The sequence below is a fragment of the Quercus robur genome, chromosome 3 (genome assembly GCF_932294415.1).
Source record: "Quercus robur chromosome 3, dhQueRobu3.1, whole genome shotgun sequence".
NCBI classification, from domain to species: domain Eukaryota; kingdom Viridiplantae; phylum Streptophyta; class Magnoliopsida; order Fagales; family Fagaceae; genus Quercus; species Quercus robur.
In genome coordinates, this window is record NC_065536.1 from 11691137 (window position 1) to 11705926 (window position 14790).

General features: G+C 37.2%; 2 protein-coding genes across 26 annotated transcripts in view; both read left to right on the plus strand.

Annotated features, from left to right (window-relative positions):
• LOC126717063 (mannosylglycoprotein endo-beta-mannosidase-like) overlaps positions 1 to 14790 on the plus strand; it is an 82962-nt gene that overhangs the window by 22980 nt on the left and 45192 nt on the right. For 3 of the 20 annotated variants that reach the window (XM_050418239.1, XM_050418241.1, XM_050418248.1), the window contains exon 1: positions 13417 to 13559. The exons of 7 other annotated variants lie outside the window; for them this stretch is intronic. The gene's annotated coding sequence lies outside the window, so the exon portion shown is untranslated. Of the gene's footprint in view, positions 1 to 13416; positions 13560 to 13623; positions 13720 to 13887; positions 13947 to 14790 lie in introns of those variants that run through there. 10 more of the 20 variants (XM_050418252.1, XM_050418259.1, XM_050418238.1 and 7 more) reach the window with 7 other exon arrangements.
• LOC126717066 (uncharacterized) overlaps positions 1 to 14790 on the plus strand; it is an 86246-nt gene that overhangs the window by 12788 nt on the left and 58668 nt on the right. The window lies entirely within an intron of this gene.

Consider the following 14790-nt stretch of genomic DNA (forward strand, 5'->3'; position numbering starts at 1 on the left):
TAATTTATGTTAATTTGATACTTTGGCTTCACTATTTTCACACTTGTGAATGTTTCTCACACATGTCTACAATTTTGAATCTATGTTTTTAACTGTATTGTAACCAAATTATCTTGGCATATACTTTCCTATTTGATATCTAAAAATCTTTATTCATTACAGAATGCTCAATCATTCATCTTTCAATTAATTTGCATACAGTTATGTAAATGTTTCAATTGTTTCTTTAAAACTCACAACAAACAATTAAACCAATATTGTCTTAATTTAATTATTTTTTTACCAAAAAAAAGTTTTAAAAAATATTTCGGGTTCGGGTTGACGCGCAAAAAACACGGGTCGGGTCACGGGTCAACCCCTTTTTGTTTCAGGTCAAAAAAATCGGGTTCGAGTCAGATATTTTTCGAGTCGGGTTGGGTCGGGTCAGAAAATTCTGACCTATTTTGCCATGTATAAGCCCACTGTAGCTCAAAGTTATTTATTTATTTTTTTTAAGTTTAGCTACTTTGCTGTAGCCCCAATTTTGGAGGATTGGTTGCTAAATTGACTTTTTTTGTCAATTTAGCAACCTCACTGGAGATGCTCTTAGCACTATCACAACAAAGCAGTTCTTTAAAATTGGCCACTCACATAATTTAGTGAATCACCATGTAATACCATACTAGTTCTTGATGTAAGAAATATGAATAATGTGGGCTAGAAAATTCATGGCCCAGGCCCGCTCTATATCAAGGCCCATGGCCTGATTTGAGGAGACCTATTGTCAAGGAGGAGTTTAATGCACGGATAGGATAAGTGAAAAGACTGTCCAGACTGTAGTGGAGAACTCTATGCCTAACAAGCCCCTATTCTTGACCAAGCTATTCAACCTTTACGTCTACTCCCAACCACTTGAGGTATGGGCTGATAGGACAAGTCCTCTACCCCGAAGGTAACGCTTACACGTGGACCCTAAAGAGAGGAAGGAATATGAGTATAAAAGGAAACGAAAGCCAAGAAACAAAGGGAGGGGAAAAAGGAGAAGAATGGGAAGAACTTGATGCTCCTCGGACTAAGTCCGAGGAGTCCAACCCCTCAGGATACGACGCCGTAGGGCTTGGATGTTCAGGCCGAACCCCTTTTTTACATGAGCCCCCCTAAAATCAGGACCGGACCATTAACCCGTGATCAGAGGTAAGCCTTTTAAGCCCATTCTCTACAACTCATATTGTGAAGGATCTTTCATGTACGAGCCCAACGTCATTCTTGGGCCGTTAAATAATCGTGTCCCTACAATTGGCGTCGTCTGTGGGAAGGCTTGCGCATTGGCCCAGGTGGCGGTGGAGTCAACTCTCTAGCAAGTAGAGGTTCGCGGGATTTCCTCCATATCTGGCGACATGCAGGTGTTGCTCCGACATAAATTTCTGCTGGGGGCTACGCCCTGCAGTGCCAACGACGCGGGCAGCTCTAGGGGCTTCCGGCCTCAAGCCAACTCTCCCCGCCATGGTCTAGGGGCTGACTTTCGAAAAACAAATAAATACAAAAGAAAAACCACAAGTTTTGGACAGAACCAAGGCCTTGCATGGTCCTCGGACTCAAGCCTATGGGGAAACCAAGTACACACAGAAAAAATCACAAGTTTTGGACAGAACCAAGGCCTTACATGGTCCTCGGACTCAAGCCTATGGGGAAACCAAGTACACACAGAAAAAACTACAAGTTTTGGACAGAACCAAGGCTTTGCATGGTCCTCGGACTCAAGCCTATGGGGAAACCAAGTACACACAGGAAAAAAAACCACAAGTTTTGGACAAAACCAAGGCCTTGCATGGTCCTCGGACTCAAGCCTATGGGGAAACCAAGTACACAGAAAAAACTACAAGTTTTGGACAGAACCAAGGCCTTGCATGGTCCTCGGACTCAAGCCTATGGGGAAACCAAGTACACACAGAAAAAAACCACAAGTTTTGGACAGAACCAAGGCCTTGCATGGTCCTCGGACTCAAGCCTATGGGGAAACCAAGTACACACAGAAAAAACCACAAGTTTTGGACAGAACCAAGGCCTTACATGGTCCTCGGACTCAAGCCTATGGGGAAACCAAGTACACAGAGAAAAAACCACAAGTTTTGGACAGAACCAAGGCCTTGCATGGTCCTCGGACTCAAGCCTATGGGGAAACCAAGTACACAGAAAAAACTACAAGTTTTGGACAGAACCAAGGCCTTGCATGGTCCTCGGACTCAAGCCTATGGGGAAACCAAGTACACACAGAAAAAAAAAAACCACAAGTTTTGGACAGAACCAAGGCCTTGCATGGTCCTCGGACTCAAGCCTATGGGGAAACCAAGTACACACAGAAAAAAAAAAAAACCACAAGTTTTGGACAGAACCAAGGCCTTGCATGGTCCTCGGACTCAAGCCTATGGGGAAACCAAGTACACAGAAAAAAACCACAAGTTTTGGACAGAACCAAGGCCTTGCATGGTCCTCGGACTCAAGCCTATGGGGAAACCAAGTACACACAGAAAAAACCACAAGTTTTGGACAGAACCAAGGCCTTGCATGGTCCTCGGACTCAAGCCTATGGGGAAACCAAGTACACAGAAAAAACCACAAGTTTTGGACAGAGCCAAGGCCTTGCATGGTCCTCGGACTCAAGCCTATGGGGAAACCAAGTACACAGAAAAAACTACAAGTTTTGGACAGAACCAAGGCCTTGCATGGTCCTCGGACTCAAGCCTATGGGGAAACCAAGTACACATAGAAAAAAAAAACCACAAGTTTTGGACAGAACCAAGGCTTTGCATGGTCCTCAGACTCAAGCCTATGGGGAAACCAAGTACACACAGAAAAAAACTACAAGTTTTGGACAGAACCATGGCCTTACATGGTCCTTGGACTCAAACCTATGGGGAAACCAAGTACACAGAAAAAACTACAAGTTTTGGACAGAACCATGGCCTTGCATGGTCCTCGGACTCAAGCCTATGGGGAAACCAAGTACACAGAAAAAACTACAAGTTTTGGACAGAACCAAGGCCTTGCATGGTCCTCGGACTCAAGCCTATGGGGAAACCAAGTACACACAGAAAAAAACCACAAGTTTTGGACAGAACCAAGGCCTTGCATGGTCCTCGGACTCAAGCCTATGGGGAAACCAAGTACACACAGAAAAAAACTACAAGTTTTGGACAGAACCAAGGCCTTGCATGGTCCTCGGACTCAAGCCTATAGGGAAACCAAGTACACAGAAAAAACTACAAGTTTTGGACAGAATCATGGCTTTGCATGGTCTTCGGACTCAAGCCTATGGGGAAACCAAGTACACAGAAAAAACTACAAGTTTTGGACAGAATCAAGGCCTTGCATGGTCCTCGGACTCAAGCCTATGGGGAAACCAAGTACACAGAAAAAACTACTTAAAAGAAAAACTACATCACATGGACCTTAGAATCTATCCGAGGAGAACTCTCCATTAACAATTGGTTTAATTCCTAAACTGCATGGATTCTCAAGTCTGCCCTCGGATCCTCAGTACCAAAGGGATTGATGCAATATAGAGCAATATGTTACCAAAAACAAAATCGGAGTCCCTTACTGCTCGGTTATCCCCTCGGATGAATTATTTAGAATTTATCGTTCTCGGACGGTCTCCTCGCACTTATTACAGAATATTCAGCTGTTATCTTGGTTAGTTTCCTAAGTATAATTTACTGTGAATTATCGTTATTTATGCCTGGTAATATCGGTAAATTAAAATTAGTTGGATTATGTTTCCTGCTCTAAGTATCATTGAAGAAAAACACACATGGAGCACACCCATTCACAAAGTAGTGTTGCAAAAAAGAAAAATATTCAAAACAAATAAAGAAATTTCCCTTTTATTAAAACAAAGAAATAGTACAGCGTACAATGAAAAGCTAGAATCAGCTTATATTAAAGCTAAGTACATAATCGAAAAGAAAGATACAAGGGAATAAGATAAAGCCGAGGAGGTAGTACAGAGGAGAGGTTGGCTGCTGCTTCAAGACTTTGTTCTTCCTCAACACTTTTACATGCCCATAACTCAGGCAGCAAAAGAACCCAGCATGGGACTTGCACCGTTGAAGAAAAGGTGCAGAGAGAGCCCAGCTTCGGGCTAGCGCAGCTGAAGAAAAGGTGCAGGGAGCCCAACTTGAGGCCCACACCGTTGAAGAGAAGGTGCCGGGAACCGGAAGTTGAGGAGCCTACACCAAAATTTGCCTGCGACAAGGCAGACGGCGCTGATGGCGGAGAATCTTTCTTCTGACACACCAAAAATCTGGCGTGACCAGAACCTGCTTCGGATTTTGACTAAAAGATTGGAGGATACCGTCCCCACCATGTCCAAGCGGGAAGACACCTTAAATCTGTGCCTCCCTTGCTCAGGCCACATCACTTTACGTCTTGGAAGGGTCCGGTACCTCTGTAGAGGGTGAAGTTCCTCCACCTCAGCCCAAACCTCAAACATACGGCGCAAAGGGAAGATGACACCGGAGAAGGGAACTGGGTATGGACAAAGGGTTATGATTCTGAAGAGAGCAGAAAGGTTTACATGCCAGGAGAGCAATCACCTGTCCCACTTATATAAAGGGTAAGGAGGTGACATGTGATTTAATTTGAGCAGATTCCCAAGACGCGCTGCAGACAAGGCAGCTCTGGCTCAATTTCCCACACCATCCACAACCGTAGGATCTCAAGATCCTCGGGAAGGCGCGCTTCGATTGCTGAAACTTCAGAGTACTCGCGAACGAAGGGATGACTCTTGACTTGGCACGTCTCCCATGCAGAATTTGAACGAGCCGTGATGTGGGCCCAAGGTCACCAAAACCCTCCTCCCCAACTAAAAGTCGGGCAGCAGGATTTTGAGGGGCTATTGTGGGCCAGAAAATTCATGGCCCAGGCCCGCTCTATATCAAGGCCCAGGGCCTGATCTGAGGAGATCTATTGTCAAGGAGGAGTTTAATGCACGGATAGGATAAGTGAAAAGACTGTCCAGACTGTAGTGGAGAACTCTGTGCCTGACAAGCCCCTATTCTTGACCAAGCTATTCAACCTTTACGTCTACTCCCAACCACTTGAGGTATGGGCTGATAGGACAAGTCCTCTACCCCGAAGGTAACGCTTACACGTGGACCCTAAAGAGAGGAAGGAATACGAGTATAAAAGGAAACGAAAGCCAAGAAACAAAGGGAGGGGAAAAAGGAGAAGAATGGGAAGAACTTGATGCTCCTCGGACTAAGTCCGAGGAGTCCAACCCCTCAGGATACGACGTTGTAGGGCTTGGATGTTCAGGCCGAACCCTTTTTTTATATGAGCCCCCCTAAAATCAGGACCGGACCATTAACCCGTGATCAAAGGCAAGTCTTTTAAGCCCATTCTCTACAACTCATATTGTGAGGGATCTTTCATGTACGAGCCCAACGTCATTCTTGGGCCGTTAAATAATCGTGTCCCTACAAATAATTTTATATAATTTTTTAGAAGTAAATTATATTTTTACTATAAGTCTATTGGATTTTTTTTTTTAGGAACAGATTTTAGTTTAGACTTATTAATTAATTAAATTACTTTATTTTATTTTATTTTCTAGAGTAAGAATTCAATAATTAGGCCGCGGCCCAAGTCAATTAGGATTAGAGTTTATTCATAATAGTCTACATATAAATACATTATTGTAGTCCAGTGAGGACAAGTTTATAGTTGATTATTTCATGCAATCTTAGATACTCATTCTTAGGTTTTTATTTTTATTATTATTTTATCTTTCACTTGGTTTTAATTACAAATGGGTTTGGTTTACATCCAGTACTTTTTTAACTAGAGGTTTCCTTTTATTTTAAATACACAATGGCAAGTAGTAGTGAGTTTTAATCTCCACCTTTTATTTAGTTAGTGGGTGATGTGGCAGTTTCTCATTAAAATAAAAGGAGATTCCAGTTAAAAAGTGTTGGAAGTAAGTCAAACCCATTACAAACAGATCTAAGTGCTGATTTCTAGATGTATTTTATTTTTCTCTTTGCAAAATCCTTTTTGAAAATAATTTGTGATGCATCATTTCTTCATTTGAAACTTAGAAAGCATAAGCTGAAAAGATGCTTAACATCATTTGAATGTACTAATAAACAAGGTCATGTTCCAGTGCCTTTAGTTTCTTAAATAAACAAGGTCATGCTAAGAGTATGCTTAAAGAGAAACAGTCTCTTTGTGTTATGCAAATTTGAAAATAGTTGTTTTCTAGCACAAAGACAAGGTTTTTTATTTTTGTTTTTTATTTTTATTTTTTTAAACTGTTATAAACAAACATTCATCCCACGTGGCTGGCCTGGCCCCACCCCCTTTTTATATATTACCAAAAATACCCTTATTCCTTTCCCTGCTCTCACACACCCTCATACTCCGACAAACACACAAAGAATCAGACACAATCACTCTCTCTCTCATTTCCGAGCGTGCCATGACTCGATGGGCTTAAATGATCAGTACAGGGGAGACTGGGTTCAACTCGGGCTAGCTTGTGTCGAGGTCAACGGAGGTTAGCCTGAGTGGGACCCACCACCTCCCATTTGGTTAAACGCCGTCGTTCCAGGAACGTAAATTTGTGTAATTGAGTAAGTGTTTTTATTGCCTGGAGTTCATTTTTTTACAGTGTTTGGATTCTAGTGATGCTTGTAATTTGCAAAAGTTTGGTCTTGAAATTTCATTTAAATTCATTAAATTTTGTAAATCCTGCCAATAGAAACAAAAAATGTAAATGGTTAAACTTAAAACAAAAAAAATAAAATTAATGGGTTGAATTGGTTAAACTTAATTTAGTTTAGTAACTAGTGTTCAGTCACCTGCAATGGGAAATGGATGTTGGTAATTTTTGAAATACGAAGCCTCGCATATTGTTGTGTGATTAAAAAATTAGATGATATTTACGCCTCTGTTGATCATACTTGTAATTTGTGTTCAATAACATCCACTATCGTTTATATAAACAAAGGTTTGGCAAGTGTTGTATCTGTATATACTTATGCTTATGTTATAGCCGTTTAGGAAATTTTGGGGCAGAAAAAGAAAAATGAAAGTTGTATTCTTTTTCAATTAGTGAGGGCTAATGGTGATTTGATTGACAGTGTTTTGGCAATCTTGGTAGAGAACAAAGTTGTTCCTTGCACAACATGAAGAGCAAGCAAAAAGAGGAAGAGGTAAAGTTTAAAGAAGGCCATGTTTCAAAGTGTCACATAGGTGTGCCTTGTGATGGGCAGTATATAAAAATACATAAGAGAATAAAGAAAGCAAAGAGCTTGTAGCTTTTCTTAGCAATAGTTTGTCCTTCGATCCTCTGTTTGTTGAAAGTTGCCGTGCATGTCAAAGTGCTATAGGTGCCAAGATCTGTTTCTTGTACCAAAGTGAAGTGTAACTTTTATGGCGACAGTTTGTCACTAGAACTTTAAATGTTGTGTTTACTGATAGTTTTTGGTAACGCTTTCAGTATATGATTACCAAGATAGCCATCTATATGCAAAACATTTCACTATTAATATTTTAGTAGTCGTTGTTACAGTTAATTACTTTGTCTTTCAAAATTTTAGTCCCTAAACTTTGACGTTTCTTGCAAATTGGTTATTCTTTTTATTGCCATCTATTGTATGCTCAATAAAGTTATCATTATGATCAACTTTACGGAAATTTTAAGAACTAAAATGACAAAAACAATTGGCAAAAATCTAAAACTGACTTTCTAACTTTTAACTTTTGTCATTTCAGTCTTTTAACTTCCAATTTTGTCATTTCAATTATTTAAGTTTCAATTTTTGTCAATGTAGTATTTTGTTAGGTGTTAGTTACTGCTGCCGTTAAGTTTGGTCTTTTTTTTTTTTTAATAATTTTTGTAATTAAAAGAAAATAATAAAAAAAAAGCTGTAAACAAAAAAGAAAAAGAAAACACTGAAGGTCCCCTACAGTCTTCATAGCCTCCCCGTTCTCTGCTCTCTCTCTGTGTAGCGTACTGGATTGTGAAAAGGAAGATCGGTGACCCAAAGTCAAAGTCAGAGCCACCACCAACTCAGTACCGCCCTCTCTCTCTCTCTCTCTCTCAGATCAATTTCGTTTCTCTCTCTCTTCGTTCGTTTCTCGATCTCTCTCAATCATGGCGATGGTGGTCGATCAGTGAGTGTGACCCATGGCCGATGCTCACTGTTAACTGGGTGGTCGATTGGCGAGGGTGATGTGTTTGCTTTGGGTTTTGTTTGTGCGTTATGGGTTGATTTGTTGAAATATTGAGGTTTGGTGGTTGTTGAAATATGATGGTGGATTTGAGAGAGAGAGACTAATCTTGAGAGAGAGATCGACGTCTTGAGACTGATTTGTTGAAATATGATGGTTGTTGAAATTTTCCGTTCACCGGTTTTGATTTCAGGGGAAGGGGAACGACGTCATTCCCCTTACATTTTTTTTTTTTAACTTTCTTTTAATTACGTAAATAATTTAAAAAAAATAAAAAGCCAAACTTAACGGAGGAGTAACTTATACCTAACAGAATACTCCATTGACAAAAATTTAAATTTAGAAGACTGAAATGATGAAATTGAAAGTTAAAGGTCTGAAATGACAAAAGTTAAAAGTTAGAAGACCAGTTTTGGATTTTTGCCAAAACAATTTTATCAACCAAAAAAGAAAAAGAAAAGAAAAGGACAAAAGCAAAACTTTAGGAATGAAAATGGCATTCACCTAAACTTAAAAGGATTAGATGTAATTAATATTTTAGCCAAAAGAAAAGAAAGAAATGAAATGATTGACATGAATTATAAAAAAAAATGTTGATAAATAAAATTTTATTTTGTTGAGATCCTTACCAAATGCTACTAACTCTACAACTCAAATTATTTTTCTTAGACCCATAAGCACTTTATGCATGGAGATGGGGCAATTAAGTTTCAAGGCTCTAGACGTGTGCTTCATACTTAATATCATCTTCTTCAAAATTTTGGGAAAAAAAAAATGAATATGATACATTATATATTTAAGGAAGTACACATATGCATGTCCAAAAAAGTAGGAAACAACCTTAAAATAGAAATAACAGAATAATCTTAACTAAACATCCTTTAGCTTTTATTTCTTGATTTCCCTTTAATCTAATTATTAGTAAAAGATTCCTTGTTTACTAAATGATTAAAGAGGCATAAAACACAAACAAAAAAGAAAAAAAAAGTTATATGAGGCTTTTTTCTTTTTGTTGAGAAAGACCAAATGTCATGGCCAACCATTTATTCTCTCTCTTTTTTTTGGGTCCTCTTTGGATATTGATCCATTTTTGGAGTAGGTGTAATTTTGGAAGACCAAACTTTTGTGTGTTTGTGTGTGTGAGAGTGGGGGGAGGAGAAGGTTGTCAAGGCCATTATAAAAACTTTTGCACCCGGAGGGGGGGGGGGGGGGGGGGGTGGGGGTTAATCCTATGATAGGTTCATCCTTGACAGCCATCCCTTATCAATTCACTACCAGCTTTTTATTTTTGAAAATTGATCATTCAAATATACTACCCAAGGATACTTTTGACCCTTTAAGCTTAGCGGCTCAAACATGTTGTCTTGTTTGTAACATGGTCACCATAATAACTTGAAGCCACCTCTAAGAGCATCTCTAATAGCCTCTCTATATTTTCGTATAGTTTGGAAACTGAACAGTGACATTTACTTTTTACCTACCTACTTTTTGAAATATATTTTCCAACAGACTCTCTATCCTTTCTTTATCTCATTTAAATATTATTTCTTCATTCTTTTTTTATTCTTTTTTTATTCATTCCCAACAACTATATTTTTAAATTTCCCAACAGTAACATTTTCAAATTTTCCAACAATTATATTTTCTTAATAGCCTTTTTTAAGGGTTATATTTTTTCAAATGGTAATATTTTTCAACAGTCATACTTTTCAAAAAGACTTGATAAATTTCAAAATTAACATATGATAAATTTCAAATTACATTGAATTTTACTTGTAGAAAACTAACATAAATGAAGAGAAATTACAAATTACAATAAAGACTAAAGACATAAAAATTATTGCGAGCATAAAACTTAAAATTAGATTATCCTACGATCACTATATCGTTGTCACAAGTGCTCAACGAGATCCGATTGGAGTTCAAAATGAGTTACAAAAGGTTAGTGTACAAATTTTCTTATACAAGCTATCCTATTCTACAGCAAAATACTTTAAGCACTGTTCCAATAACTTTGTCATACTTTCATGATTTTACAAAAGGTTGCCGCCTGATGGCTCTGGATTTTGTTTGATTAAGTTCACAAAAAACTAGTTTAGCAACTTAATAAAATGCTGTAAGAATCCTATGTAATCCTAAATACACAGGGCCCATTGATTGGAATTAAGCACATGCCTGTTCCAAAACTTTGTAATCTTATGAATTTTATGTTTCAAGTCGAGGAACTAATTAATTGAAGTCATGATTTCAATTGAAGTCATGATTTCGGTTGAAAACATGCGCGTATGTGTAATAACTATTGCTAAAAAAGTGTGAGAGAGAAATGAATTACCATATGACGTGCGTGTACACACACATATATATATATATAGAGAGAGAGAGAGAGAGAGAGAGTACCATCACAATCACACAATGCTTTTCCTTGCACAACATAAAGAACAAGAAAAAGGAGGGAGAGTTTATGTTTAAAGAAGGCCATGTTTCAAACTTGAGTGTCATAGCTATACATAAAAATAGATAAGAGAAAAAAGAATGCAAGAGCTTTTTGCTTTTCTTAGCCATAATTGTCCTTTGAATAACTTTCCTTGTTGTAAGTTGCCGTGCATGTCAAGGTGCTCTAGGTGCCATCTCTGTTTCTTGTACCAAAGTGAAGTGTGACTGTTACGGCAACATTTTGACTTAGGAACCTTAAATGTGGTGTTTATTGATAGTCTTGGTAATGCTTTCAGTAAATGGTTACGAGGATAGCCATCCAAACGCAAAATTTTAGTCACTGTTACAGTTACTTTGTCTTACAAAATTTTAATCCTTAAACTTTAATGTATCTCACAAATTGATCATTCTATCTATTGCCATCCATCGCCATATGCTCAATAAAGTTATACTTAAGAGTTATGAACAATTTTATGGAAACGTTAAAGTTTAAGGACTAAAATGACAAAAACAATTTTCTCAAAAGAAAAAAGAAGACAAATAAAACTTTAGAAATGAAAATGATGTAAACTTAAAGGGTTAAAATTGTGTTAAATGACAAAAACAATTTTCTCAAAAGAAAAAAGAAGACAAATAAAACTTTAGAAATGAAAATGATGTAAACTTAAAGGGTTAAAATTGTGTTGTAACAAAAAAAAAAAAAATGATGATAAATAAATAAACATATGTGTTGTCACGAGTTAGTATCTCATCTCCTTCAAAATTTTGAAGAAAAAAACTAATATGAAATATATTGATTAAAAAAGAGGGAAGCTCACATATGCATATCCAATAATAGGAAATTTAGCACCTTTTTATTTTCTAACTGAACAAGAAACTACCTGTGGGGCCCAATAATTTATGGGCCAGGCCCACTTGCTCAAGGGGAGTCCAAAGGTCCAAGCCGAAGAAGGCTATGGCCCAAGCTCAAAAATATAAAGCACAAAATGGCCCGGAGATGCAGCCGAGGACAGTTCAGTCCTCGGTAGACCCAAAATTCCATTGAGAAGAGGGGTAAAAAAGGTATAGGAACAAACTTGAAAGAAGATCTAAAATATCTCGGGAAAGCTGCCCTTACTACCCCTCCCAGATAAGACTCTGCACCTAACAGAACCGGATTCTTCGGCTTTATCAACCACCCCCAACGATTCTGGGATTAGACTGACGGGACAAATATCAGTCTTAGAAAGGTTGACCCTACACGTGGACGAAGGACAGCGAACGTAGGCTAGTATAAAAGAAAAGGTAAAGTAATCAGGCAAGGAGGATGGCCAAAAAGTAGAGCCTCCCATCCCACCTCCGGGAGAAAGACTCCAGGGGTGAAAACACTTTAACAATGTATGCACACTGCAAAAAAACCCACCGCCGGGTAATCGGGGGAAGAGCCTAATGCTCCTCGGACAAAGTCCGAGGAGTCCAATCCCTCGGGTTACGAAGCTGTAGAGCTTGGATGTTCAGGTTGAACTCTTTTTCTATATGAGTTCGCCTAAAATCAAGTCCGGACCATCGCCCCGTAATCAAAGGCAAGCCTTTTAAGCCCACTCTCTACAAATCATATTGTGAGGGATCTTTCATGTGCGAGCCCAACATCATTCTTGGGCCGTTAAATAATCGTGTCCCTACACTACCTTAAAATAGAAATTAAAAAAAAAAAAACCCTTAATCTCTTGTTTCTGAATTTGCTCTTGTTTTCCTAATGATTAGAAAAAATATTTTGTTTACTAAGTGATTTTGGCTGATAAAATTCAAAAAATATAAGAATTAAGAAAAAATTATATTAAAAAGTCTCTTTTTCCCCCTTAGAATGACCAATATGTCATGGGCCAACCATATAATATTTTTGTTTTTTAATTTTTTTTTGAACTCTTTGGATTAATTAAATTCTTGGGGACTAGTTGTAAATTGTTATTTTTGGAGACTAATAAGATTTTTTTTTTTTTGGAGTTCTTGGGAGTAGTTGACCTCTCTGCCTTGTAACCTAACTAGTTAGCACTTCTTCTGTTTTTGATGGAACCATTCAGGATTCAAATTCTTCAAATCTAACTATTAAAGTATTAAAAAAAATTTATAAGAAGAAAAGTAAAAAATGGAGGAGGGTGTTAATTTGTTAGCCATCTCTTAGCATCATCACAACAAACTAACAAAGATATTCTTAAAAATGGCCACTCACATAATCTGTGAATCACCATCTAAATATAAAAGTGTAATGCCATATTAGTTCTTGATGTATGAAATATGAATAATTTTATATAATTTTTTAGAAGTCAATAATATTTTTATTATTAGTCTATTGGATTTTTTTTTTTTTTTTTTTTTTTGAGGAAGGGATTTTACTTTAGACTTATTAATTAAGAAAATTATTAGTATTTAATTTTCTAGAGTAAGAATTCAATAATTAGGCTTCGGCCCAAGTCAATTAGGATTAGAGTTTATTCATTATAGACTATATATAATAACAAATACATTATTTGCAGTCCAGTGAGGAAAAATTTATTACTTTGCAAGGAGAGGGGCAGGGATTAAACAATCTTGCAAAAATACAAAAGAACACATATCACTGTCTTGAGCACATATCACTTACCAAACGCATTCCAACAGCGAAAGCGGAAATTGAGATATACACCGACACACAGCGACAATTTTTTTTTTTTTAAAAAAAAAAAAAGACACTCATTCCACGTGGCATTCTCGGCCCCACCACTTTTTTATATTACCAAAAATACCCTTACTCCCTTTCCCTTCTCTCTCACACCCACCTCATACACGGACACACAAACAGGGGCACACACAGTCTCTCTCTCTCTCTCTCTCTCTCAAATCAACGTAATCCTTGTCTGCTTTGTAAGATTGAGGTCTCAAATTTGCGTCTTTGAGTAAGTGTTTTTATTGCTTGGAGTTCATTTTTTTTTTTTACCATATTTCGCATTAATTTTACAGTGTTTGGATTCTGCATCCTAATGGTCAAAACTCGCTTGCCTTTCTTGTTCATCCACCTGATCATCCTGGGAGAAGGGGCAAGGTGGTGACCATGAGGTTTATAGCTAAATCCAAAACCTTTTTAATTTATATATTAATATTATTTTATTTTAGAATTACGTTTATGATTTTGGATCCCATGTGAGTGGAGTGATGGAGTAAAAAATCTAAATTTTGATATGCTTGGAATACATGCAATTTTACAATAATTTGTTTTCATGCTAGATTGGAAAAGATGTTGCAACACAATACGTTCTGGGTTGGGATTGGATGGCTCCTATAAGGTGACTATGTTTGTTACCTTTGATCGTGGTTAATTTTTTTTCCATAATGATATTGTTATCTCTAGTTTCTTGTTGGAAAATGAGAGACAGTAGATGCGTATTGATAAGAAATTATTTGAAATTTCCTGTCAGAACCAAAACGAGACAGGTTTCTACAGATATTTGAAACATATTTTTAGTGAATAGGGTCAGTGTGATAAATCATTGGGAGATCAGTTATACAGTGGAGATAGTATACGAGACAGGTTTTTTATTTTTATGTGTAATAACCTCCCTCCATAGCAAAATCTACCAGAAATTCAATGTGTGAGAAATAGTATGGAAGTATGAACAATAGTATGAAAATATCATTTTCCTTTATTATTAAAAAAAATAGGAAATTGATTAAGTATTAGGAACCGTGAATGGATGGGTTTTTTAAGGAAAATTAGCTAATGTGGCAATTAATAACTCTATATTAATGATATATTAAGTGGAGTTTTTTTCACCCTTAGATGTTATGAAAATCAGTGGTTATAAAAAAGTGTAATTTGAATCCTTCTCATATATATCTATATACACACATACATACGTATCTGTCAACCACCAGATTTTTGCTAGAGCACGTCATAAAGCTGAACTTTTTTTTTTTGGGTAAAAAGCTGAACTATTTCTGGCCTCTGCAGTTTTCCTTGTTAGTCTGTGTGTAGACTAGACTGTCTATGACACATATCTTCCTCTTATGATTCAGTAAAGTAAAATTAGATTTTTTTTTTTTTTTTTCCTTCTCAATATCTTACAAAATCATACAATGATATTGTACATATAGGTAATGAACTTCCTTCTCGATTCATTTCATTGATAT